This window comes from Suricata suricatta, chromosome 13 (assembly GCF_006229205.1).
Source record: "Suricata suricatta isolate VVHF042 chromosome 13, meerkat_22Aug2017_6uvM2_HiC, whole genome shotgun sequence".
Lineage (NCBI taxonomy): Eukaryota > Metazoa > Chordata > Mammalia > Carnivora > Herpestidae > Suricata > Suricata suricatta.
The window spans coordinates 57,811,547-57,824,012 of NC_043712.1; the positions used below are offsets into that span (position 1 = coordinate 57,811,547).

At 36.1% G+C, this 12,466-nt stretch overlaps 1 pseudogene; it reads left to right on the plus strand.

Annotated features, from left to right (window-relative positions):
- Positions 1–12,040: 12,040 nt before the first annotated feature.
- Positions 12,041–12,466, plus strand: part of LOC115275932 — a 3,107-nt pseudogene continuing 2,681 nt past the window's right edge.

Genomic DNA, 12,466 nt, shown 5'->3' on the forward strand with positions numbered 1-12,466 from the left:
GACCTGTGCTGAAATCAAGAATCAGAGGCTTAATTGACTGAGCCGCCCAGGTGACCAAGTAACCACCTTTTAAACTGCAAAACTTTAAATTAAATTTCCAGAATTGGGTCAAATTCTGTGCTGCCAGCTCAGAGCCTGGAACCTGCTTCCAGTCAGTGTCTCCCTCTCTCTCTACCTTCCCTCCCAACTGGCTCACACTCTCCCTATCTCTCTCAAAAATAAATAAACATTAAAATTTTTAAATAGTTTCCAGAAAATCCTTACAATTTACTATTTCACTCATGCAATAAAATAAAAATATAAAAACACATAAGACTTATGGTGCTTGCAAAATAACAAATACCAGTCAACTCACCTGCCCTTTCTAGGACTTTCGAGCCCTTTCAAATCTTGCAGATCTTGTTTTTGGTTTTTTGTTTTGTTTTGTTGTGTTTTTGTTTTTGTTTTTCTGACAAGGCAAGGGTTTCCCTTATGCCATTGGCTGAATATTTATAAGGATATATTATTAAGCCAACCAGGAAATTTGAGCTTTGTTGTTATTTCAGTTTTTGGGGGGGGAGGGTAGGCATTCCTCAGTTCTGCACCATCAGACTACATATAACTTTTAGAATGTATGTAATATGAGATTTCAAAAGCCCGCCCAGGGGACGTAAGCATTGTAACAAATTTTTGTTTTTCCTTTTTTTTAAATTTACTAATGTTTTATTTATTTTTGAGAGAGAGAGCATGAGCAGGGGAGGGTGAGAGAGAGAGTGAGACACAGAATCTGAAGTCAGGCCCCAGGCTCTGAGCTGTTAGCACAGAGCCTGATGCAGGGCTTGAACCCACAAACCACGAGATCATGACCTGAGACAAAGCTGGATGCTCAACTGACTGAGCCACCCACATGCCCCAGATTTTTGTTTTTCAACTAAAAGGGAAAATACAAAAGAATCCCCTTTAAATCTAGCAAAAAACCAAAAAAACAAAAACGAAGAATAATACAGCTGCACATTTTATACCACCATCTAGCTGAGGAATAGGATTTGACTGGCAACATCACAAACTCCATATAGGGAAACTGTTTTTAAAACAAGGGCTTACCTCCATTTTTTTAATAGGAAAATTCAGTAAGGAATTATCTCAGATAATTTCCTAATTGTAGCATGACAAACTAGAACAAAGCACTCGAGAGTATTGAGATTTATGTTTTCATTCCAAATACTTGCCATATATTCGTAACCAAAAGGGCATCAAAAATGACAAAGTCCTCTTAGTATTGAGTCAGAGACACTGAATTTATAATCTTTAATATGGTGTAGAGTTGGTTAGAAGTCAAGATAGAATTCTTTCATGTGACCTTTTATATATTATCTTTAGTGTCTTTTTCAATCCTATAAAATAATATAAAATTTTAGAAATATAATGAAGGTTTTGGAGGAGATCATTTTTTTTTTTTTTTTACACTCCTTTCAGTCAGCTCAGCACATGTATGGTTCTAAAATCAACCTGCGGAAATGTTTAGCTTTGCCTATCTGGCTCTCTCCTTTCTGAGTTCATACACCACTCTGCTTGTTGTGGCTCCTAGCCTTAGTTCCTTGCACAAAAAGACAGCAAACTTTCTCTTAGCATTTAAGCCACTTTTCACTGTGCTACAACTGTACTTGACCTTGCAGTAAATTCTCAAATACCAAAAATTCACTTTCTGAAGATTATTGCTTCCAACCTTTAGTTTTCCTCTAAAATCTGCCTGCTTTTGTCAGTTCTTTAAAGCCCTTACAGGGGTACCCGGGTGGCTCAGTCGGTTAAGCCTCCGACTTCAGCTCAGGTCAGATCTCGCATTCATGGGTTCGAGCCCTGCGTCAGGCTCTGTGCTGACAGCTAGCTCAGAGCCTGGAGCCTGCTTCCAGTTCTGTGTCTCCTCTCTCTCTGCCCCTCCCCCTCTCATGCTCTGTCTCTCTTTGTATCAAAAATAAATAAAACATTAAAAATTTTTAAAAAGAAAAAAAGCCCTAAATGGCTGAACTTTTAATTCTGTCCAGGCTTTTTAGTTGTTAACTATATGGTGAAGGGAAAGAGTTTGTTATTTTGTTTTGTTTTTTCATTTTTTTTAATTGGAGGGAAAGCTGTCAATTTCAGATATTTTTTTCAATAATATTTTATTGTCAAATTGTTTTCCACACAACACCCAGTGCTCTTCCCCTTAAGTGCCCTCCACCATCACCACCACCTCTTTTCCCCCAGGAGGAGATCATTTAAAGCAAATAAAGAGGGGCTAAAGATTTGCTAAGAAAATACTGTATTAGACAAAACAGATGCATTCAAATAGAAAGTTAATGTGATTCTGTCCATACTTGTTTCCACTGATGTGGATTTATACATATAGACTTTACAGCCGCACACAATGGTTGTTTCTGTAGTAGAATCATATATTCTAATTAAGTGGCATTTAATGAAATGAAAAGCATGTGTCCAACTGAATATATCTTTTTTTATTATTGAAAGACACAGGGAAACATTAATTTTCATTCTACTTGCCTACACAAAATCAATAAAGAAATAAAAAATAAATAAAGCTTCATTTTACTTTTAAAATGTCATACTTAATGCTTTTAATAGATAAATGATTTTCTATCTTAATTCACATTGTTGTCATCCTGTCAGAGAATAAAGCATATAGTTTAAAATGAATTATTGTATTTTGTGTGTCTTAGTCTTTTTCTGTTAAAATAACTAATGCTTCTAAACTTTACAAAGTTGAAAAACAAATATATGGAGATGTCTCATCAACACAAAGCAAAATATCCAAGCCAGTGCAAAAAAAAAAAAAAACCCACATTTTAAAAGTTTTTTGTTGACATACTCCTTTTTTTCTTTATATTCAACTTCATTTAAAGCAAAAACACTTTGAACTAGCATCCAAAATATAGTACATAATATGATGGCACATTTAGTTTTATTTTACTTCTATGCCATTTTATTCCAAAAGTAACTAAGACAGCTTTTGAAGATTCATGCAATTTTAAATAAATTTAAAATTATTAAAAATATAAAAGAAAGACAATGATAAAGATAAGAAACTAAGGTAAAATATGGAAGATAAAAATAATGGATGAAAGTTAAAAAGTGACTTTGCACTTTTGAGAAACAGGAGGCAAGTATAGTATGAAACAGTATTTTATACAGGGTCTTATATAAAGGAGAATGGTCAATCTAAGTTTTCTGGGGCAAGGGTCAGTAACCTTTTTCTCTAAAGGGCCATGTTCTAAATAGTTTAGAACTTATCGACTGTATAGACTTCATAGCAACTGGTCAGCTCTGCTATTTTATATGAAAATAGTCATATACAAAACATAAATGAATGGGGATGGCTGTATAACAATAAAACTATTTATAGAAACAGGCAGTGGACCAGATTTAACACATAGGCTAAACCCTCTTCTAAAGACTAAGGCAAAAATGGAAGAGTCATTTACATGATTTCATGATAAACATTTACTCCAAAAAAGGATAGCTTTACTTGATACTAAATTGTGAGATGAAACTCACTAAGGGAAGCTTGGCAGTGGGCAATATTAGTTACATCTCTACAATAATTAAAATAGCATGTTTTATACAGCAGCTGGTCACAGTCCTATGAACATCTGTAAAATGAGTGTAAAACTCAGCATAAAATTGAATTTCTGGTCTTTTGTAAACAAAAACAATGGACTATTTTCTTTGTTTTTTAATTGGCTATCATAGCAATGGCATTTTATGTTTTGGGATTGTTTTTCTTTTTAAGTTTGACTTGCTTTGCTTTGATTCTTTTGTTTGCCCTTGCTATTAAAAAGAAAAATCACCCACCCCCCACCCCCCCCCGCAAATAGCATGTGAAGCAATACACTATCTCATGCTGCATTTAAAATACTGAGAATCACATCAGTGATAAGACATAGGTGAGCATTATAGTGAAAGGAATAAGAAGAAATTACAATCTGATAGGGAAGGTTGACATTTAAACAAAGAAAGCGTGATGAAGGTTGTGATATATGTTGACATAAATTTTGGTTTTGAATTTTAGGTCCACTGTTAATCAATAATGTGAAATTTAGCATATTTCTTAACCTGTCTGTCCTTGGTTTCTTCATCTCTAGAATGAGGACAAAATTAATGCCTTTTTTACTGACTTCAAAGGGTGGATTAAACAAAAGTTAGTTAAGTGATACATAGTTAGTACTCAGTATATAACTCACCTAGAGCATATATTCAAAAGTAAGGTTCTAGTCTATGATAGAAGTTTTCAGAACTAGGTATCTGTGAACTAGCTATATAACTCTTAAATCTCTCACACCCATAAGTAGATGATTTTTTTTTTTCTGGAAAGAGGAGATTTGAAGAGCTTTTCTTTGGAGACAGGTGTTTTGTGAATGTCTTCTTCCCCTAACACATATGCATCCCCCAAAGTGTTTTTAAAGAGGCCATTTAGGAAGCATAATATGTATTCATTAAATGTAGAAGATACAGAATACTAGTATTTGAGCAAAGCCTAAGAAGTCTATGAGCAAGAAGCTGTCTAAAGTGTAAAGTTTGTTACAGCAGAAGAGATCTGCTATGAAAATGTTAATGATACCCCTAGAGTTTGTAAGGACAAGAGATTCATGACCTTTCCCTTGGGTTTCTTTTGAAATCCATAGAGAGGACTCTGCAATGAGGTGGTCTTAATCTTCACAAACAGGTCAGCTGGAGAGATGAAGGGATTTTGACGGAAAGTAGAGGCGGACTTCTAGGAACCTAAGGGTTACAGAAGAGAACTTTTTAGGGGTGGAGTTCAATATTCCATGAACAAACGAAAGAGGGTTTGCTTTGAACATTTGCCAAGTTAAGAGTACTGAAATTATATCACCTCCATAAATCCAGTCAAGTAATGTCTACATTCCATTTTGTTCTCCTTCCCTACCCTTATACTAACACAGATAGGGTCAGAAACTACAGTAAGAAAGATGGGTTGGGAATAGTGATTCAACTTAGAAGTGGACCCAGAGTTTCACCATGTTCATGAGATGGGCTGTAATTACCTAACTGTGTTCTGTGACTTAAAGTTACCATAGGTTGGTTTTTGTTTTGTTTTGTTTGTTTGCTTTTGTTTTATTAATTTTTAATAGTTTATTTTCAAATTGGTTTCCATAATACACCCAGTGCTTCTTCCTACAAGTGCCCCCCACCATGACCATCACCCGCTTCCCGCCCTCCCCCTTCAGTCCATGGCTCGTTTTCAGTATTCAGTAGTCTTTCATGATTTGTGTCACTCACTCTCCCCAGCTCTCTTTCCCCCTTCTTCTTTCTATGGTCCTCTGTTAGGTTTCTCCTGTTAGATTAGACCTATGAGTGCAAACATAGCAAAATAAGTGAGGCAGAGAAGGATAGATACCATAGGTTGTTTTAATACAGTGGACAGAGAAGCAACTGCCTTAATTTTTATTTAGGGACATGATGAGGAGTAGTCCTTTGAAAAATTTAGTGGAATAGAGTAGGAAAAATAAAATAAATAAGTAAAATGACTAATTTGCAAAACATTTGGTTTCTTTATGATTATATTCCATAATTCATACTTGTTTGATGTTACATATATTTGTTACACCTACATCTATATCAGTGGATTGAAATTACATTGAGAACTACATGTTTCTTCATAATAAATACATACTAAGTACCTCTCATGGTTCATTCAGGCACTGTGTTGGGTGCTGAGAATAAAGGAAATTTTATAAATCTCATAGGAAAAGTTAATATGAGAAGCAGAATAATGCCCCCTCCAAGATGTCTGCATCCTGATCCCAGAAGCCTGCCAAGAGGTCAGCTTATATGAAAAAAAGGTCTTCCAGGTATGATTAAGAATATTGAGATGGAGAAATTATCTGAGATTATCCAGGTGGGTCCAATGTAATCATAAGGTCCTTATAAGGGAAGGAGGGAGGCAGGAGAGACAGTGTCAGAAAAAGAGATGTGATGACAGATATAAAGATGCTACATTACTGGCTTTGAGGATGGAGAAAAGAGCCATGAGCCAAAGAATGTCAACCTTGAGAAGATGGAAAAAATAAGAATTTTTTTCCCCAGAGCCTCCAGAAGGAACACAAAATTTGTCAGTCATTTTAGACTTCTGACTTCTAGAACAGTGAAATCATAAGTAAGACACAAAGTATGTGGTAATTTGTGGTAATAGCAGTAATAGGAAACTGACACAAAGGGCAATGATAAAAAGCATGAAAGAAGAAGTACACAGTGGTTGAAGTCATATTTCAGTAGGATATTAAGCCAATCCAAGATTCTGAGAATGGCTGCTTGAGGAGGTGATATGTAACCTAAGACTAGAAAAATAAACCAGATGAACCAAAAACAAGAGTGCTGAAGACTATTCCAGAGAAAAGAAATAAGATTTGAAGGCTTAGGAGGGGGCATGAGTGAGTTATGTTCAAAGAATTGGAAGTAGTTCAATATGTGTGAATGACAGAATGTGTGGAGAAGGAAAAGTGAAGTGGCTGCCAAACATACTGAAGTCAGATTATGAAGGGTCTAATCAAGTATGACCTGTTTGAAGTTTGAACTTCATCATAAGAACAATGCAGAAGTTTTAAGGATTTTAAGCAAGAGGATGTCATCATCATATACCTGTAGATGCACTCTGGAAAATGAATTTGAGGAGAGAAATACTGAAGAATAAAAAGATAATTAAGAAGAAAGGCAACCATTCAGAGAGGAGATAGTATTTGCTTAGACCTGGGTGGTAGCTGTATGAATACAGAAGTATCCAGAATGCAATTTGACAATGGAATCTAAATAATTTGGTGATTTAATAGTGTGAGAGGTGTCCTGGGTAGATGGTGGTAGCATTTCAAGGACAGAAAACCAATGAGGCTTAAGTATGGAAGAGGGATAAAAAATATTATGCATTTCTCAACAGGTTAGGCATAGATGTCTATTACATACACACATGGAAATGTTTACTTACAGTCAGATATATAGGCCTGGAGCCTAGGAGTGTGTACTGGTTCAGTAGACTTGGGAGTCATCAGTATGCAAATGGCTTTTGAAGATTTAGGAGTAGATAAATTTACCAAGGGCTCTTGGATTAGTGAAAAAGTATTTAACCGTGAGGAAGAGAAAAAGACTAGAATGAACTTTGAGGATCATCAATATTTAGGTGGAGGTAGAGCAAAAGGATCATGCAAAGGATAATAAGGAGAGCCAGAGAGAAAGGAAGAAAACCAAGAAAGAATCATACCGTAGGAGGCAAGGAAAGAAAGGCTTATGAACAAAAAGATTCCAGTTGTATCAAATCCTTTGGCAAAGCCAAGCAACATAGCTGGAAAGTGTCCATATTTTGCAATACTTGAGCACTGATAGCCTGGATGAGAACAAGGTTAGTTGTATATTGTGGGAAGAAATGACATTGTATGACTTCAGAAATTGAGACAGAAATTATAGAAAACACCTTCAAGAATTTTGACTGTAAAGGGGAGACGAGAGAGAGTAGTGCTTACAGAGAATTTAGTTTGAAATAAAGCTTTGGTTTGTTTGTTGTGGTTCTTTGTTAGTTTTGGTAAACCATGCATAATGAAATTCTAATAATACTCATCCCAAAGTGGAGAGAATCAAGACACAGGCAGATGGAAGGTGGAGAATTTACTGTATTCCTAAACAACACAGAGGGGAAGGGGTCCAGAATATAGATAGCTGGCAAATCAGTTATGCAGATTGAAAGCCAGCTCTTCCTCATTCCAACAAGAAGGGAAAAGACAGATGCCACTTGTAACCTGCCAGTGAAAAGTCCAAGAGTTTCCCCACACTGGTTTTAAGTAATCTTCTGGATCTGAGGGAAGAGATGGATGAGCTGAAGATTTGAGTAGCGTTGGGGAGGCTTGAAATAGTATCTGCAGGGAATGGGAATTGAGTTCTTTAATGGAAGGCTAATAAAATTCCCAGATACTCTTGAGATCCTGAGTGAGATTACCAATCATGAGTGTATATTGGTACCATCTGCCCCTTTATGTCTTGTTCTTAGCACTGTTCAACAGAATTTAGCAGCCTCTGTGTGTGCACAGGGGAAAATGTAAGTGTAGATAATTTTCTATGCTCAATATCCACATCCAGTAGGACACTGGATGCTCAGATATCAGCGAGAAAGTAGTTGAAGGTCTTCTAAAGGCCCGATGTTCATATTTCCATCTTTGACAATGCTAAGTCTCTTCCCATGTTCGCTGCTGCTCTTCTAGTATTCAAGACAAAGAATCTCAAAACGAAATACCTTTTAAGTCATGATATAAATATATAAGCTAAGTCCCATTTCATGAAGGTATCAGTAAATTGAAAAATTTAGCTCATCATGATATGTATCTATTTGTGTAGCTTATGAAGTAATGCCATTACCATTATATATAATGCATAGCTTGCCATTTAGAAGTAAAAGTGTAGTATGATACACAACTGTATATGTATTTATCTAAAACATACTTTAAATGTATGTATAATTTTGGCACAGATGTCACTGTACATCTGTGTCTTTATCACCAAGAGATGTGAGGAGAATAATGTGAAATGCTGATATTTTCATTCAGAAGCATACATGAATCTTTAAGTGTATGCTCCCCCAGGATTTGACTTGATTTTTTAATTTCCATTTTTTGAATTTTGTTACATCTCTAGTCTCTCATTTTAATTAAAATTAAATTTAAAAATTAAATCTCTACTGCTAAGCTGCCTGGCTTAGAGCCCAAATAAGAACCACACATTCTTTTTCTCTTCATCTCATGATCACATTAGCAAATTAAATATAAATAGAAGGAAAGTGCCCTACATATGAAAAGGAAGAGTTAGCTCTCCCATTATATCTTATGACCACTAATTCTTTCTGATCTCATGGGAAAGAGGTTAATAGATGAATATCTTTACTACTTATCCTCATCTGAAAGCCAGAAAACATGCTAAGGAGCTACGGTTAGCCACCATATAGCAGTTGTTCTGAAAAGCAGCTGCCTTGGAAGGGAATATATTTTTCTTAACTCCTTGCCCCTCAGTGAAGCCATGATACTCATTTCCAACAATGAAATATTAACAAAAGTGATAAATACACTTACCAGGAAATAATTTCTCTTGGGTTTCTACCTGATCCATCAGTGGGAGAAACTTCTAAGACCCTTGACAAGATAGAACCACACTGTGGGAGGGAGTCTGGGTCCAAGCAAAAGATGACTCTATTTAGAATACCTGCTGTGGACTCTGTTGTGAAAAAAAATATGTCAAGCCAATGAGGATCATTAAAATAGATGCTGCCAATCTCAGTCATGCATTTACTGATAATCTCTTAGTTGTTTCTAGAGAAAATGTAGTTTAATCCATTATATGTTGGTTATAACCATTATCAAAAACTACATTTGTTTCTCAGTTCTGGGTCTTCTTAATCAATACATACATGTATAAAAGTGTTTCTTTATGACAAATTTACTCAGTATAAAACCATTTGGCGGCCTTTACCATGAAAATGTTAAGATAAATGTAAATATCTCAAAAGGAAGAGAATGGGAATTTGGGCAAAGAAAAAAAGAAGAAAATTACTTTTTCTGCATTTAAAATGGACTGAAGGTATTTTATTTTGGAAATAAGTCTAAAAGTCTAACAAGATAACCATAATACTTTGTCAAAACTACTTTAAGGCATATACATATCTGGCACAAAGATTGCTTTTCTCAGGGTCCGTTCAGAATGAAGCATTTCATTCTCATAGAGCCTTAGGTAAAAGGGACATCTATTTTATGAGTAAATAAACACGAATTGTGGATAAACTGTGTCCAGTTCAGAATCAGAAGTCTAAGGCTGGAAGCATATCCCTCAATAATTTGTAAGAAAGCTGTAGGAGTTTAAGAAAGAAGAACCAGGTTACAAAGTCTAAGGTGGAAGCTTCTCTTTAACGTTCCACTGAAGGAAGGTGAAGCGGGAGAGAACTCACAGGCAGGGCTTCAGACTGAGATTCTGCATTGCTGTCCTAGAGGGAAATGTTCACATTGTAGACGCTTGTGAATTTAGCAGTTCAAATCACTTTGTCCAGATAAATTAGTGGTTTTTAAACTGCCCAAGAAATAACACCAGGGTGACTTCTTACTCTTGTAAATGGCTTTTGATTCTAGTCCAGGATTATTCACGGATTCACAGCCATCACTGACCCACATTGCACATTTATATAAAACAAAAGTGGTTTCTTCTCAGGATAAATGCAGTCCTAAGAGTACTGTCTTAGCTTGGAGCATAGGCTAGAAGTGGCCGGTCGTACGGAGAGGGCTCCCTCTGAGCAGCAGTCATGATGTGACTTAATCCTCTGTTGAAGCAATCAGATCATGATTGTGGCTATGGGTGTGTGCTACCCTGATAGCCACAGAGCTACTTCTGACAACATTATCTTCCAGTAGCCCTTCCTTTGCATTCACCTGCCTCTCCCTTACCAAGTGTGAGTGTTCCCTAAATTCTTGTGTTCTAGGGTTGCTGTTACTATTTTAATGGCATGTCTGAATGATGTGCTTCATCATCCTGTGATCCAATATCTGTACAAAGACAATCTGTGACGGGAACACAAAATTTTAATTTAAAAAATAACACTCCACCTACTAGATTTCTACATCTAAAAAATCAAAAGGGCAATATATTACCCACTTTTAAAATAAAAATAAAAAATACCCTTCACTGTACCTTGGAATAGGCATATATACTAAGGCAATCATCATTTCAGACTTTATAATAAACTGATATTATTTCTATGTGTTTAATTCCTACTAGATTTGAATATCACCTTATTGAATATCTGTATCAATCAGACTGTACCCAACAGAGAAAATGTCTTTTTAAAAGACATTTATAAAATTTCATATTGCAAACACAAACACACATACAGACACTCAGTACACACATGTATGTGAATAAAAGAAAATGAAATATTTGTGTTGTCAACAGTAAAAAATATATATATGTAGTGAATTTGATCATTTTACCTAATACAAAATATTTTCAACTTAAAAAAGTGTTTATGTCAGTGTAAAATATAAAAAATAGTATTAAAACAAAACAGCCATATAAACAAATGTAATTTTGTGTTTTTGGTTTCTCACATTAGAATACACCATCCTTCTTTTTTTCTGATTTATTTGTTGCTGTTTTAGGAGAAAGCTGATGCACAGATCTAGGATAAGCTTTAGTAACATATGAATATTAGGTTTGCTACAACAATACTGTAATAGACTAAATAATAGTGCCCTCCGTTCATATTTTAAAGCCCCAAACCCCCAGGTGACTGTATTTGGAGATAGGGCATTTATAGAAGTAACTGAGGTTAAATCAAGTCTTAAGAAGGTAGAGGTCTGATCCAATGGGATTATTGTCCTTATAAGAATAGACACTAGAGAGCTGGCTTTTTCTTACCATTTAAGAATTCAGTAAAAAGATGGTCATCTACAAGCAAGAAAGACAGTCCTCATCAGGAACCAAATCCTGCAGGAGACGTAATCTTAAGATTTCCCAGGCTCAAAAATGTGAAAAATGAATTTATTTTAGTTAAACCACCCAGCCTATATATTTTGTTATGGCAGCCCAAGCAGACTAAAAGAGTAACAAACAATCCTCAAATCTGTTTATTACAATAAAAATATTAGGTCACATTCATAAACCTGTGATTCATTGTAAAAGCCTTGTTCTGCTCTAGGCTCAAGATCAGATTTGAATTTTTCTAATGGTCTGAGTACAAGGATTATACTCTTCTTCTGGTTGAGGCAAGGGTTGTAAGCAATAAAGTCAAGCTGTGCAAAGTTTTACTGAGGTATGCTTATGTTATATCTATGCACATTCCATTGACCAAGGTAAGTGATGTGCTAAACTCATTATCAGGGGAGCAAGACAGTATATTCCTTCAGAGGGGATGGGAGTGGAATCAGTGAATGTTTGCTGAACAATAAAATATCTGCTTCAATAGTCAACAACTTAAATTAGATAAGATTTTTTTAACCATCGGGACGAAGTGACCAACGGTCTGCAGAGCAACATGCCCAAGTTTTATTGTGACTACTGCAACACACACCTCACCCATGACTCTCCATCTGTGAGAAAGACGCATTGCAGTGGTAGGAAACACAAAGAGAATGTGAAAGACTACTATCAGAAATGGATGGAAGAGCAAGCCCAGAGCCTGATCCACAAAACAACTGCTGCATTTCAGCAAGGAAAGATTCCTCCTACTCCATTCTCTGCTCCTCCTCCGGCAGGGGCCATGATTCCACCTCCCCCTAGTCTTCCGGGTCCTCCTCGCCCCGGTATGATGCCAGTACCCCACATGGGGGGCCCTCCCATGATGCCAATGATGGGCCTTCCTCCTCCTGGGATGATGCCAGTGGGATCTGCTTCTGGAATGAGGCCGCCTATGGGAGGCCACATGCCAATGATGCTTGGGCCCCCGATAATGAGACCTTCC